We start from the raw sequence: 16,630 nt of genomic DNA, 5'->3' as shown, positions 1-16,630 counted from the left end.
CTACAGTTCTGAGAGAACTCCCCTAAAAAGTTCAGTTCCTTCTACTTAAAGCAAATACATTTTGGGAATAGTTTATTTTTATATATATATAAAATTATGTGATTATATATTCAAATAGTTATTTACTATTTCTATTCTGATTAAGTGCTTCTGGTTCCAAGGAAGAAAACTTAATTCAGATTGTCTTAAGAGAAAGGGAGAGATTTATTATTTTTTTAAAGTCATTTGTGGAAATAGAAAGCCATCTGGAAGCAAGGCAGCTCCAAGAAGCAGATACTGTCACTCTGGTGGACCATGTAATCTTGCTCAATGCTTCCTTGCTTCCTCTCTGTGCTGGTCCATTCTCTTCTGCTTTTGCTTACAATTCCCGCCTCTTTATAATTTTGTCCTGTGTGTGGAATCGAATGATGGCCACTTGCCTACCACATTGTGACCTTTTAGCTTCTGCTTTGAGAACTGGTAAATGCTTAAATGATCCTAGTACTTCCTGTTTATATTTCTGAGAAAGGAAATTCAATTGACTTAGCTTATCTGTTTGTGCTGGGATTCATCATGTGGAGAGTTGGGTGCCCAATCCTGGTTTAATTAATTGCATTTAGGAAATGCAATCACAAAGTATCAACCTTGCCATTAGAACCGTTGGTTAGACATGGGCTGTAGGCTACTCAGTTTCCTTTAGAAAGAGCCTTTGGTTTTACTGACAATTATCAGAAAATCAGTGCACTATGCAAAAACAAAGAGGGAAAGAACCTTATAATATAGAACTGGATGTTGTTACTATGTTTTTAAAAATAGAAATCAAATTATTTTTCTTAATTAATTTGTAATGTTGGTTTCTGGGTCTTGATTTCTCCATTTTTAAAAAAACAAGATAGGGATGTTGTCTAATGCTGTTTTCATTTTGGAGATAAGATGTTGGGATCGCTATTTTCTAATTACAGTTAAAGTTTGAATTGATAAATTCCAATTTCATGGGATGAGGGGGATGGATGGTGATAACAACATGATATTTAGTTGGCTGATAGATAACTCAGTGTCTCTGTTTATAAGATAACAATAAGCTTTTCAACCCAAGGTTCAGTTTTTAAGGGTATATTCTTATAAACTGAACACTTCCTTAGTATGTATAAGAGATTAGTGTTATCTTTTATGTCTAGTGTAATCTCAGATTTCCTTACCATCTCACATTTTTTTCTAGGTTTTATATTCATTAATTTTTTTATGTGTCAGTCTTGGTTGAGCCTCATTGTTTCTTTGTCATGGTAATAAAACAATAAAGACTGCCCTTAATCACCTACTTAGTTTTCACCCTTATAAAATTTTTACAGACTGATTACACTTATATCTGATTTAATATTCACCACTTGATTTCTGGTTCTTTTCTTTGTTCCTCTATTCCTCCAATATTTCTCTTTTGATTTTTCTATTTCTTTAGAATATCAACTCATTTAAATGACAGGTCATTAAAAAAAAATGACAGGTCCAGCAGCCCATTTTGTTGCATATTCTTTGATCATACAAAAATAATTTAAGTAATCTTCATCTTAATTCTATCTGACGATACAAACTATCATCAGTAAAACTGTGTCTTAATGATAATTTTAGTGGGGGGGGTGAAGTGTGAAGGGATTGAACGTTAAGTACCTACTATTGCATCATTTTACATTCTCAGTTAATCTTCTCATCAATACCATTTCGCAGATGACTAAACTATGGCTCTGAAAGTTAAGCTACTTTCCTAAAAGAGACAAGTGGGAGAACTGAGATTGTATGTATGACTCTGGAGCCCATGCTTTTCCTCTATCTTCCTGCTTAGCAACAAAAATAGTGTAGAACAGTATTCAGCTCAGGCACTAACATTGTGTTGAATAAAAATTGATTTCCTTGCATGAGTTTTTTCTGCTGTGTCTGTCTTCCCACAGCTGAAATCTGAATGATATATGCCCCTGTATGTGTGAGTGAGATTTCAATGAACAAAGGAAAGATTAGATAAAAACTAATGGTAATCAGCCTACTGACTACTTTCCACTTATCAGCTTTCTGTTTTCCTGTCTAAACTGCTCTGACCCTTTTACCAATTCAGCCCTGGCCAGTGAGCATTGTGCTATGTTCCTTTTTCTGTTGAAATATTGAACGTGAAATATTGAATCAGCCCATTACACTTTAACAATCAAAGATAGTTTTAGGCATGAATGAGAAACTCATAGGGCCCTCTCACTTCAGAACTTTAAGAGGAATCTAACTGTAATGAAACAGTATACTTGTAGTTACCAAAATGATCTGTAATGGTTGTCCCCATGTGCTATCTAATTTTTCAAAGAACTATCAGCTTAGCTCCCTATCAACTATACAGGCATGTCTCACTTTAAAGTAGATACTAAAATAGAGAATCATACCTTTTTTTTTTTTTTTTTTACTTATAATTTCAGATGTGTTATATGGGAAACTTGGCTATTTGCATTATAGCCCTTTTTACCATCATCTTAAATACAGTAAGTGCAGCTATAATCAATAGCTTGCCTGGTGCTGATACGTTTTTAATCATTCATTACCAGCGTTTTAGCAAGAGCTATTATAGTCTTGCTAAGGTACCTACAGATTTGTCTCCATCTTGCATGTATGTCCACACATGAACCATCAAGTAAATAATCAGTGTAGAGTGATGTTACTTTAAGACAAGCTGTTCTTTTAATTAATTATAGTTTAATATTTTATGAACTATGAATTAAAGAAGCAGTTTGAAGTAAAAGAAACATTGGACCAGAAAGACATACATTCCAACCCAATGTGTTTTGTTTTCTTGTAGAAGTAGTAGTAAAACTGTCTTATTTATTTTTTATATATTACCAGCTTTATGGAGATATAATTGACATATAACATTGTGTAAGTTTAAGATATACAACGTAATGACTTGATATATGTATATATTGAGAAATGATTACTGCAATAAGGTTAGTTAACATATCCATCATCTCGTGTAGTTACAAGTTAAAAAAAATTGGGGCACGTGGGGTGAGAACTTTTAAGACTTATTGTCTTAGCAACTTTCAAATATATAATACAGTATTGTTAACTATAGTCACCACACTGCCCATTACATCCCCAGAATTTATTCATCTTAAAACTAGAAGTTTGTACTCTTTGATCACCTTCACCCATTCCTCCCTCCCCTGGCCCCTGGCTACTGCCCGTCTGCTCTCTATGAGTTTGAGGGGTTTTTTTATTCCTCATATAAGCAAGTCATACAGCACTTGTCTTTCTCTATCTGACTTGGCATCGTGCTCTCAGGGTTCATCCATGTTGTCACAAATGACAGGATTTTCTTCTTTTTTATAGCCAAATAATATTCCTGTGTGTGTGTGTGTGTGTATCATATTTTCTTTATTCATTCTTCTATCAGTGGACATATACCTTGGTTCCATGTCTTGGCTATTGTAAATAATGCTGCAGTGAACATGAGGATACAGATATCTCTTTGACATCGTGCTTTTCTCTCCTTTGAATATATACCCAGAAGTGGAATTGCTGTCTCATACAGTAATTCTGTTTTTAATTTTTTGAGGAACCTCTATCCTATTTTCCATAGTGGCTGTACCAATTTCAATTCCTACCAGCAGTGCACAAAGGTTCCCTTTTCTCCACATCCTCACCAGCACTTGCTATCTCTGTTCTTTTTGGTAATAGCCATTCTAACAGGTTTGAGGTGTTATCTCATGGTGGTTTTGATTTGCATTTCCCTGATGATTAATGATGTTGAGCATCTTTTCAGTGTTGTTGGCCATCTGTATGTCTTTGGGAAAATGTCTGTTCAGGTCTTCTGCCCACTTTTTAATTGGGTTGTTTGGGTTTTTTTGATGTTGAGCTGTATGAGTTCTTTATATATTTTGGATATTAACCCTTTATCAGATACATCATTTGCAAATACCATTTTCCATTCAGTAGGCTGCCTTTTCATGCCAAAGGAATTTAGTTTGATGAATCTCATTTGTTTATTTTTGCTTTTATTTACTTTGCCTGATCCAAGAAAATATTGCTAAGACTGATGTCAAAGAGGGTACTGCCTGTGTTTTCCAGAAGTATGTTTTCAGGTCTTACATTCAAGTCTTTAATCCATTTTGATTTTATTCGTGTAAATGGAGTGAGAAGGTGGTCCAGTTTCATTCTTTTGCATGTGAATATCCAGTTTTCCCAGCACCATTTATTGAACAGACTGTCTTTTCCCCACTGAGTATCCTTGGCTCCCTTGTCAAATATTGGTTGACTGCATGTGCATGGGTTTATTTCTGGGCTCTCAGTTCTTTTCCATTGGTCTGTATGTCGGTTTTTATGCTAGTACTGTTTTGATTGCTTTAGCTCTGTAATATAGTTTGAAATCAAGAAGTGTGATGCCTCTAGCTTTGTTCTTTGTCAGGATTGCTTTGGCTATTCAGGGTCTTCTGTGGTTCCATATGAATTTTAGGATTGTTTTTTCTATTTCTGTAAAAAAAAAATGCCATTGGAATCTTGATAGAGATTGCATTATCTCTGGATGGCTTTGGGTATTATGGACATTTTAATAGTATTAATTCTTCCACTTCATGAACATGGGATATCTTTCCATTTGTTTGTTTCTTCTTCAGTTTCTTTCATCATAGTTTTATAGTTTTCAGTGTACAGACCTTTTACCTCCTTGGTTAAATTTATTGCTAAGTATTTTATTATTCTCTTTGATGGTATTGTAAATGGAACTGTTCTGTTTTTTATTCCAGATAATTTGTTGTTAGTGTATAGAAATGCACCTGGTTTTTGTATGTTGATTTTGTATCCTGTAACTTTACTGAATTCATTTAGTTTTTTGATAGAATCCTTAGGATTTTCTATGTGTAAGATCATGCCATCAGCAAACAGAGACAATTTTACTTCTTTTCTAATTTGGATGCCTTTTACTACTTTTATCTTGCGTGGTTACTTGGTATTGTGGTTAATCGTAGTAGTAAGAATGGGCACCCTTATCTTATTCCTGATCTTACAGGAAAAGTTTTCAACCTTTTACCATTGAGTATGATGCTTCCTGTGGGTTTGCCATATATGGCCTTTTTTATGTTGAGGTATGTTTCTTCTATACCACTTCTATACCAAGTTTGTTGAGAGTTTTTATCAGGAACAGTTACTGAATTTTGTATGTTTTTTCTGCCTCTGTTGACATGATCATATGATTCATATCTTTCATTTTGTTAATGTGATGTATCACATAGATTGATTTGTGTGTGTTGAATCATCCTTTCATCCCAAGGATTAATCTCACTTGATTATGGTGTATGATCTTTTGAATGTGCTGTTGAATTTGGTTTGCTAGTAATTTGTTGAGATTTTTTCATCTTTATCCATCAGAGATACTGGCTTATAGTTTTCTTCTAGTGTCTTAACTTGGCTTTGCTATCAAGGAAATGCTGTTACCTCGTAAAATGCAGTTGGAAGTGTTCCCTCCTCTTCATTTTTTTGTAAGAGTTATAGAATTGATATTAATTCTTCTTTAAATGTTTGGTAGAATTCACCAGTGAAACTATCTGGTCCTGAACTATTCTTTGTTGGGATTCAATCTTATCAGTCTTCTTACTCATTATTGGTCTGTTCAGATTTTCTATTTCTTCATTCAGTTTGGTACGTCATATGTTTCTAGTAATTTATCTGTTCTTGTTTGTCCAATTTATTGGTGTATAATAGTGATCTGTTGTGATCCTTTGTATTTCTGTGGTATCAGTTGTAATGTCTCCTCTTTCATTTATAATTTTGAGTTCTCTCTTGGTTAGGCTAGCTAAAGGTTTTTGTCAATTTTGTTTATCTTTTCAAAGAACCAACCCTTGATTTTGTTGATCTTCTCTATTATTTTCTTTTTCGCTATTTCCTTTATTTCTACTTTAATTTTTGTTATTTCCTCCCTTCTGCTAAACTTGGGATTAGTTTGTTCTTCTTTTTCCTATTTCCTTGAGGTATAAGCTAAAGTTGTTTATTTGATATCTTTATTTTTCTTGATGTATGTGGTTATGGCTGTAAACTTTCCTCTTAGAGCTGCTTTTGCTGCATCTCATAAGTTTTGGTATGTTGTGTTTCCATTTCAGTTTGTCTCAAGATATATTTTTATTCCTTTTCTAGTTTCTTTTTTGATCCATTGGTTGTTCGGGAATGTGTTCACTTCCGTGTATTTGTGAATTTTCCAGCTTTCCCCGTTATTGATTTCTACTTTCATACCATTGTGATCAGAAAAGATACTTGATATAACTTCTGTCTTGAATTTGTTGAGACTTACTTAGTTGCCTAACATATGATCTAACCTAGAACGTGTTCCGTGTGCACTTGAGAAGAATGTGTGTTCTGTTGCTGTTGGGTGGAATGTTCTGTATTTGTTTATGTCCATTTACTCTCTAGTGTTATTCAAGTCCAGTGTCTCCTTATCGATTCTCTGTAAGAGTGGAGTAGTAAAGTCCCCAACTATTATTGTATTGCTGTTTATTTTTCCTTTAGTTCTGGTATTATATGCTTTATATATTTAGGTGCTCTAATGCTGGATACATAAATGTTTACAATTGTTATATGTTTTTGATGGATTGATTCCTTTATCATAATATGATGAACTTCTTTGTCTCTTTAGACCATTTTTAGTTTAAAGTCTATCTTGTCTGCTATAAGTATAGCTACACCTGCTTTCTTTTGGTTACAATTTGCTTGAAATATCTTTTCCATCCCTTCACTCTCAATCTATGTGTGTCCATAAAGATAAAGTGAGTCTCTTATAGGCAGCATATTGTATCTTTTTTTTTATTATTTCTTCCAACATTCTTTGTCTTTCGATTGGAGAATTTAATCTATTTACATTTAAGGTAATTATTGATAGGTAATGACTCACTGTTGCCATTTTGATCATTGTTTTCTGTTTTGTAGATCCTTTGACCCTTTCTTGCTGTCTTTGTGATTTGATGACTTTCTGTAGTGTTATACTTTGAATCCTTTATCATAATCTTTTGTGCATTTACTACAGATTTTTCCTTTGTGGTAACTATAAGGCTTACATAAAATATCTTATAACATCCTATTTTAAGCTGATAACAACTTCAAGAACATACAGAAACTTTATACTTCTACTTCTCTCCCTATCACATTTTAGGTTATTGATGTTACAGTATCCATATTTTTATACTGCTTATCCATTATCAAAGTATTGTAGCTATGGTTATTTTTAATACTTTTTTTTTAAACTTTTAAACTAGAGTTGTAAGTGAATTAAATACAACCATTACAATGTCAAAGAATCTGTGTTTCATAATATATTTACCACTACCAGTGAGTTTTATACATTTATATGGTTTTAGGATGTTAATTAGCATTCTTTTACTTTACAACTTGAAGAATGTTCTTTTATCATTTCTTGTAAGGCAGATCTAGTGGTGATGAAATCCCTCAGCTTTTGTTTGTTTGGGAACATCGTTATCGCTCCTTAATTTCTTTTTTCTTTCTTTTTTTTTAATATTTATTTATTTATTTGGTTGCGTCAGGTCTTAGCTGTGTCAGGCAGGCTCCTTACTTGTGGCTCGCGGGCTCCTTAGTTGCATCAGGCAAGCTTCTTAGTTGCGGCTTAAGGGCTCCTTAGTTGTGGTTGCCGGTTAGTTGAGGCACGTGGGCTCCTTAGTTGCGGCTCACCGGATCCTTAGTTGTGGCATGAGAACTCTTAGTTGCAGCATGAGAACTCTTAGTTGCGGCATGCATGTGGGATCTAGTTCCCAGACCAGGGATTGAACCCCGGCCCCCTGTATTGGAAGTGCGGAGTCTTAACCACTGTGCCACCAGGGAAGTCCTTCTCCTTCATTACTGAAGGACAACTTTGCTGGGTATAGTATTCTTGGCTGACAAGTTTTGGTGGGGTTTTTTTTCTCATTATTTTGAATATGTCATTCCACTCTTTCCTGGCCTGCAAAGTTTCTGTTGAGAAATCTGCTCATAGTCTTATGGGGGCTCCCTTTTATGTGAAGAGTTGCTGTTCTCTTGCTGCTTTCAAAATTCTCTATTTTTGACTTAAGACAATGATAAATTCTTGATGTAGCCCTTTTTAGGGTTTAACCTATTTGAGATCTGGATGTTCATTTCTCTCCCCAAGTTTGAGAAGTTTTCAGCAATCTAACCCAAGTCTTAACATTTACTAACCAACTGACTTTCGGCAAGTTGCTTAACATAACTGAAACTGTTTCCTCAACTCACAGTTTAGTTTTGAAAATTATAGATAAAGTGTAACAGTACTTTGAAAATTATTAAGCACTGTATTTACCTGAAACCACTAGGCAATGATCAGTGAACATTCTGAAATGGAATTTACATTCTGAAATGGAATTTACAATCATGTTAATAAAAGAGGATTTTTTCTTAAATCAATGTCACAGAAATGACAACTGTGTTAGAGTATGGTTGACACATTCAATGAGAATAGTCAGTTGAATGTAGCATTGGGAAAATCTCTAGTAAAGCTCTTTAATGAAGCTACAATGCTAAAAGAATCAGGGACCTAATTTACTTATTTTGTATATTTGTATTTAATGTGTGGGCTTATTATTTAGAAAGGTTTTCTTTCAATTTTATGAATGTCTTAATATTGCCATCTGAAGAAAGATGTGGTTATTACTTGCAAGATAAGTTGATTTGATATATGAATTTAAATTGTATTTGGCTGGTCAAGGACCATAATTGTCTAGTATGTTTTACTTATAATTTACTTAACGTATTTAATTTATATAACAACTTTTGTTGTTCCCCCGTATCTTGACTTTTCCCAAGTTTCCATTTCTAAGAACCTAAGTACAACTCCTTACCCAGCCTCTGTCACTGATAAATAATGAAGTAAATGACCATTGTACTTAATAGCTTCCAACACATGCAGTCCTTACCAAGTAGTACAAATTATGATGTGACTTTAAACAGCATGTTCTTATGTTTTGGTTTTCATCAAAGACATTTTTCTAGTGGTTAGAATATTTCCATGTTGATCAGTACAGTCTGCATTTGCTTCCACTTTCTTCTATTTTCTGTCATTTCTGGTACAGCTAGGACACTGCTGCTCATTAGAGTAAGAAACTCATGAAAGTTGCCAGGAGCAGATTTATTGAGTTAATACAAAGAGTCTCAACTGGCTGTATATTAGAACCACCTGGGAGTTGTTTAAACATACCCATGCCCGGGTGCCTAGGCTCCACGCCTACATTGAATCAGTGGGGGTCATAGGGAACAGGCATCATATTTTTTTAAAGCCCCTAATGAGTATAATGCCCAGTCAGGGCTGAGAACCACTGGTTTACATAGCTTAAGGTACATGGAGAGTGAGACCAATTGTGATATTAAAGAGTTAAAACAGTTATATCTGTTTAGAAATAAACAGACAATTGGTGTTTTGATGATGAAAATTATGTGACCAAAAGTTAAATATATGGGAAGTATTACTCCTATCAGCTTTTTATTCTGATGTACAATAAGAAGTTTGAATTCTGAAAAGCAAAGTGCCGTTATCACACCTGAACTAAAGAATGGATACCCTTAAATAAGAGAGCTTTTGAGTTCTTGGTGATGCATGGAATAGAAAGAAAAAGATAAGCCTACCCATGAACTCTACCCAAGAGTTCTGTTAAGGATTAGTCACATGTTCATGGAAGTGGCAGAATGAGAATAATATGGCAGCATGAATCAGTGCACAGGCTCTGGAGTTGGGTGCATCTGAGCTTGAGTCCTGCCTTTGTTCTTTACCATTTCTGTGACCTTGGACACATTACTCAACTTTTCTTTAAGCCTGTTACTCTTCTATGAAATGGAGGTAATAGTAGTCCCTACTCATGGAATTAAATGAGATCATGCATTTAAATCACTTAGTATAATAACTGGCACATAGAAGTGCTCCATAAATGCTAACAGTGTTGCTTTTTTTTACTAGACACAGTCCAGACTTTGGAATTACACAGATGTTGTTTTCAATGCTCAATCTGCCACGTACTGGCTGGGCAAGCTACTTAACCTCTTTCAACCTCAGTTAATATAAAGTAGAGTTTAATATCTACCTCATAGTGCTGCTGTGAATATTTAATGAACTGAATTATATAGGAAGTACCTGATTGTAGATTGGAGTGAGTTTTGAGATCTAGTTTTCCTTCTTGTAACCTGCTCAGTTTGATACTAGCCTTTTTAAAAAAATGTTTGTAAACTTTAGCACTTGAGTCTCATGACTAGTCGTCTTCAGAGGTCTTCCTGAAAGGGCACTCTAAGAATACATTTATTTAAATTTTCCATAGTACTTATTTTTCATTTTCTTTTTTTTTCTGTAAATCTTTCAGCTCTTAGACGACAATAAATTGTGATGCCAGAGGATTATCATTTTAACCTCTTAGCATAATTCTTCCAAGTGGTGAATGAGATCCATCACCCTAATCAATCAGTCAAGAACAATGTAAAACCTACTATGTGTCTAGCACCATGTAACATCAGAGGATCCATACGCTGTGGTCCCTGCCCTTTAATCTAGTTGAGCTCATTTCCTCAAGTAGCTTGGGCTCAATGGTTGCTTTTGCTTTTTCCTCCCTTTTTTTGTTTGATCCTTAATCTCTGATTACTTTATAGAATCTCTTGAAGAACCTTCTAGTTCTACTGATATCTACTATTTAGCAAGCCTGTCGACATTTTCATTCTTTGACATTAAAAAAAAACTCATTTTTAAAAAGTTACTAATAATCATCTGCCTTTAGACTTTCCCTTCTTTCCCTTCATACCTGAATTTTGGTTCAATTTCTTATAAAAGTTTTATTAAATAACTTTTAAAAAAATAGCATGCTCTTTTTAGCCCTCTAGACATCTCTGATTTTTTTTTCATTCTTGTTCATCATAACATCTTTTTGTAAAAAACCAGTGTAAGAGACATTTTATTTTGGAAGATCTGATTCACATTCAGCAAATGATTCAGCAGATGACTTAAGCTGTATTTTGATTTATCTGCTTGTCAAATGAAGATAATACTTGCCACCTACTTACAAGAAGGGGATGTTGTGAAGATCATATTTAGAATGTTTTGAACTCAATGCTTGAAATATCTCATTTTTATTATATTTTCACACTGTATACATACTGCTTTTTTAGATCTATTATAATTTTTATAATAGTGAAATACGATTTTTACTTTTCTACCTCACTACAAAGGTATCAAATACATCTTATTTCTTTAGTATACAAATGGTTTTCTTTATGATTAGTTTCCCAGTTTACAGAAATTGATGTTTCTGTTTAAAAGGCAGTTTATCAGGGGCTTAGAGACTGGACCCTGGAACCCGGTTAGTTGGGTTTGAGTCATGGGTTTGAGTCAAACTTCCTAACATAGTCTGTGTGGTCTTCCTAGCCCTGCCTTCCTCTCACTTTCACTTTTTAGTAAGTCCTATTAGATCTCAGGTAAAAAGTCACTTCCTCAAGGAAGTCCTTTCCTGACTTCTTAACTGGGTTAGCATAATGTCCCCACAGCCCCTGGTACTATCCCCTACCACAGTCATTCTCCACTGAGGCAGTGCCACTCTCTGAGGGGGGAGGGGAATGTCCTAGTAATTGGGAGGTGCTCTTGCCACTTAGTAGGTGGAGCTGAGGGGTACTAGATGTTCATCATTAAGAATTGTCTGGAGCCCTGAATGACTTTTGAATGTCCCATTAGGGAGTTACATAGGTGAAAAAAATCTGTTCATAGCTGTCAGAGCCTAGAGTCTAACTTAGTTTCACATATGCACATGGAATTTTTTGCAGGATTTTAATTAAATGTTGAGTTTTCCAGGAATAAAACTACTGTATTATTGAAGGAAGATTGTACCTTGTTTTGCTTGGAACTCTACCAAGAATTGTTCACCATTTTGGGAAATCATGTCACTGATGGCAACATTTATCACATTCATGGTGATTCACCATACAGGTGGAAACATTTGACTGCTCAGTAAATATTTGTTTGAATTTAATTGAAATTAGGAGAGAAGAAAGACTCTGAAGCATATGGGAGAAAAGCACGTCTTTCTTCCTGGCAAAATATTTTCTTTTTTTTCCTATTGCACTTCAATCACATACTTCATTCATAGGTAGTGCATCTGTCTCTGTCACTAAATGAGAACTTAGGGCAAGAACAGTATTTTACTTACCTTTGAATCTCTAATGCTCACTGAGTACATGGTAGTTGCTCAGCTTAATATTTATTCAGTTGAATTAATGGACAATAATAGTATTTGAGTAATGAACAACAATAGTATTTATTCAGCAAATACTTATTGAATCCCTCTGCTAGAGTGATTCAAAGGGGCAAAAAGATACTGTCACTGCTCTCAAGGAACACATGATGTGTTGCTAAGACAGACCTGGAAATAATTATGACAGTTTGTGAAATGGAAATAGCCATAAACTATAGATTTGTAATGAAAAAAATACTTAAGTCTTGTGGGGAGGTCCTACAGTAATGTTAGAGAAGAGAAATAGTAGTATCCAGTACCAATCATAGTGCCAAGAAAGACTCTCAGTAAATACTTGGAAACTGAGTAGAGGAGCATCTCTCTGAAGAGTGAGATGGAGTTTGCCAAATGGTCAAATTTAAAGAGTTCACTCCAGACAGAAAGTCCCTATTCAAAGGCTCAGAGGTATGAGAGGCACAGCTGGTATTGCTGGAGCATAAAAGTTGGAGGTTGAGTTGTAAGAGATAAAGCTGTCCCTGGAGGTGATGGACCAGATCATGAAGAGCCTCTTCCATGAAAAAGAAGTTAGATTTCATCTTGCAGGCAGCAGAAAATCATTGATTGATGTAACAAACACAGCCTCTAAATTTCAAACCATACTGTATGCCAGGCAAGTATCTATAATCCTATTACAGAGTCAGTATGTTCTCATTTTATAGTTGGGAAACTGAGGCTCAGAGAGATTAATTAACTTGCCCAGGTTTTCACTGCTACTAAGTGAAAGAACTAGGATTTAAATTTAGGTTGGTTGAGTCCAGACCTTCTGTCTGCCTTATTTTTACTTCAACCAGTCTGGGTTCTTTATCTCTCATAAACTCTAGTAAATTCAAATTTTTAATGTAAATTCAAGTTCTTAACAGTTTAGGACTAGAGTAAGTTTTAGTCTTCTGAAGGCCAAGATGTTATCTTACAGTAACTTACCTCTTGCAAGCTTTTTATTCTGGTGCCAGCTTCTGTACAGATAGTTCAAATAACTGTCTTGGCTTATTGAAATGCCTTTTGTGGGGGAGCGGGGACTTACCATTGAATGTCATGGGCCAATCAGCATGATTTGTGTACTCTAAAAGAGAAAAATTTGAAGTGCTGTTTCCCTTTTCTGAAACATTTCTGAGTCTTCAATGTATGAAAAGAATAGTAACTATTTTAAGAAAATTTAATATTAATCTTGATATTCTGATTAATATAGATGCAGTTTACTGTTTAAGTAAACGATTTCTACCTCATAATTCTGGTGTGCTTGGTTAGCTTGAAGTACTTCAGACATTATGTGAATAACCCTGGGATATCTCTGGCTACCCTAGGATAAGATTCTTCCTAATTTTAATGGCTATTAAAATGCGGTAAGTTCTGGAGATAGAGGTGGCAATGGTTGTACAACAATGAAAATGTACTTAATGCCACTGAACTGTACACTTTAAATGGTTAAAATGCTAAATTTTATATTATGTATATTTTACCACAATTTAAAAATGTGGTATAGAAGTTCAAAGTGGCCTGAGATCTCTTATCAAGCAATTAACAATCAAATATTTTTGAGAGCCTTTTGTTCCAGATAACTTGAGTAAGGTGTGAGGGAACAGTTTATCTCAGTTCTTCCTATCTCATCATCACAGGCTGATCACATTAAATGTTCTTAATACTAAGCTATTCAAAAAGAAAAAGACTTCTGTTTATTTGATGCAGGGATAAAGAAGGAAGCATGGTAATGATATGGGGCAGCCATCCTCAGGATAGGTATGATGAAGGTATCTTTTGGACTTGGCTGCTCTTGGCCCCTGGCATTAGTTTCTTTTTCAGAAAGGCAGCTAAGGAGTTAAGTAGGTATCCAGTTGTCACCTCAACAGGTGGGATATGCATGGTAGCAGCTCAACTCATAACTAAGGCTCAGACTTTAAGGTTCCTCACCCCCTCTTCACCCACTCCCTCCCCCGTCCAGGAACAGGAGAAATTTAAAATGTTCACCCATTAGATTAACCAAAATTAAAAGAACGTGCTGGTGGATATATGGGAAACATATTATTGGTGAGTGTGGATTGCAACTGTTTTTGGAAAGTAACCTGGTAATAACTATTAGAAATTTTTAAATACACATACTTTTGGCCTAATAATCGCACTGGGTTGCCATTACTGGGTAGGGGGACATTAGTACAAGAATGTTTTTTGCCTTGTTGTTTGTAGTCACAAAAAAGTAGAAGAAACCTGGAAGCCAATCAGGAAATAGTTGAACAAGTTATGTTCTATCCATTCTAAAGACCAATGTGCAACTATTAAAAAGTGAAAAGTTAAATCTATATGTAGTGGCCTGGAATGATGGCCATGCGATATTATGTGTTTTAAAGTTTTTAGTTAATAGAGTGTAGTATGTGGCATGATCCTAAAAAACAAACCAGAGCTATGTGTATGTTTGAGAATAGAGAAAGGTGTAGAAGGATTCATATCAAACTGTTAAAACTGATTCTGTCAGGGAGGTAAGCTTAGTGATGAAATTGAATTAACTATTTTGTACAACCATGTTGTTTGATTTGTTGTAATATTGTTTTTGTAAAGTTTTTTTGAAGTTTCTGAAGTAAAAAAGTCAAGAGGGAAAGGGGAGAGGTCTATAGTGATAGAAATTATAATAGGGATTATGGCATGGGTTGATGACCGAGAATGGGTACAAGAGAAACCTTGGTACTGGTAATGATCTTTATCTTGATGTGGATGTTGGTCACACAGGTATTCACTTTATAAAAATCCATCTACTTGTATGCTTATGATTTGTACAGGTTATTGTATATATTATATCAATTGAAAGTTTATTAAAATTATGGCATGTTGATACAATGGAATAATTCTTTTAAAAATACTTTTAATATTTAATGATATATGGAATTGGCCAAGAAACAAGACAATCCCATTATTATAAAACATATAAACACACAGAATGGAGACTGGAATAAAAACACTACAATATTATTAATAGATATTATGTCCAGATATCATTTTTGTTTTGGGGGGTTTTGTTTGGGTGTTGGATCATTTAGGAAGTTGGTAGAATTCAGTAAGCAAAGCCAGATTACAGGATATTAAACAGAAAATAAAGGTGAAGAAGGAGAGAGGAAAAGGTTTTTTAAAAACAGAAAAACACTGCTAACTAGAGAGGTACTGTAAGGTCAGGTAATTTTTTTTAACCCCTGCTAGGAAGGGACTAAACTCAGCTGTCAAACCATCAAGTAGTAGTAGATCCATATGAAAAAATCCTCTCCTTCAGAAAATTCAGTTTGATTTTTACAATAATTCATGCCTGATACTTAAGTTTTGTTTCTGTTTAAGCATTTAGTTTTAAAGAAACTCATTGATATGATAGTGTCCATTGATTGTAGCAGATGCAACTCATGGTAGTTTAAGAAACCTATATTGTCCTCCCAATCTTAACTAATTAACTGTTGTAATTTCCTCTGATCTTTTTGCTCCATAGTTGCCACATGGGGGCAAATAATGCTTCCTCCGGTCGGAGTGATAATAAAATGAGAAAATGTATGTGAAAACACGTTAATAGAATTCAACACTATCCAGTTGTAAAATTGCGTTATTTTTCTTGTATTTCTTCAGCCCAAAGTCATTAGTTGTGAAATGCAGTTATTTCAGGTGGAGTTTATTTCACCTGAAATAAACTAATAAAGAGTTTATAATAAAGAACTCTTAATAAAGAGTTCAAAAGTTGAAGTTTATGAAAGGATGCATTTTTTCGGTCAAATTATGCAAATGTGAATGCAACATGTAGTGTTTATCGAAGTGTGGGTTGTGATTGCAATGCATCTTTAATGTTTTAGACTAAATATTAGTATTTAGTGCTTTATATATCAAACTGAAATGTAAACATTTTTATTTCTTCTCAGGTATTGTTCAGCTGTCGCGGGAATTATCAGGCTTTTTTCCTTATTACAGTCATTCTTAATTACTAACCATGTTAACTTAAAATGACTGAAACCCAAAATCAGATCTCTTCAGGTGTTTCGCAGGGATTTTGATAAGGACTTGATTTTTTTGATTAGCCCTTAAATCAGTAATAATCTGGATGGAACTAGAGTTGGGTTGGGGAAAACTGCGTGGCACTAGGACCCAGGGGGCTCCCGTGAGCGGATCTAGGGGCCAGATTGCAAATTCGCGGTGACTCAGTCTGGTCGGCTCCTTGCGCTCGGCGGCCGCGGCGGCAGCAGCAGCAGCAGACATTGGCGGCCGAGCTGCTAGGATCAGTTTCCCCGGGTTTCACCGTCCGAGACTTCTTTCGGGTGCCCCAGGCAGGTCCGAGGCGTCCGGGGAGCGCAGGGGTCGTTCTGCGGGGAGGAGGGGGGTGCTTGGCGCGGGAAACCCTCGGGCCTATGCACGGGGAGTAACAT

The 16,630-nt window shown here is 35.1% G+C and overlaps 1 protein-coding gene across 1 annotated transcript in view; it reads left to right on the top strand.

The window, feature by feature from the left end:
• TNPO1 (transportin 1) overlaps positions 1 to 16,630 on the top strand; it is an 85,240-nt gene that overhangs the window by 16,803 nt on the left and 51,807 nt on the right. The gene's annotated exons all lie outside the window — the stretch shown is intronic.

The sequence above is a fragment of the Leucopleurus acutus genome (genome assembly GCF_964270905.1).
Source record: "Leucopleurus acutus genome assembly, chromosome: 3".
Classification (NCBI taxonomy): domain Eukaryota; kingdom Metazoa; phylum Chordata; class Mammalia; order Artiodactyla; family Delphinidae; genus Leucopleurus; species Leucopleurus acutus.
Note: the sequence above shows the minus strand (reverse complement) of the source record. Positions and strands in the feature narration are given on the sequence as shown.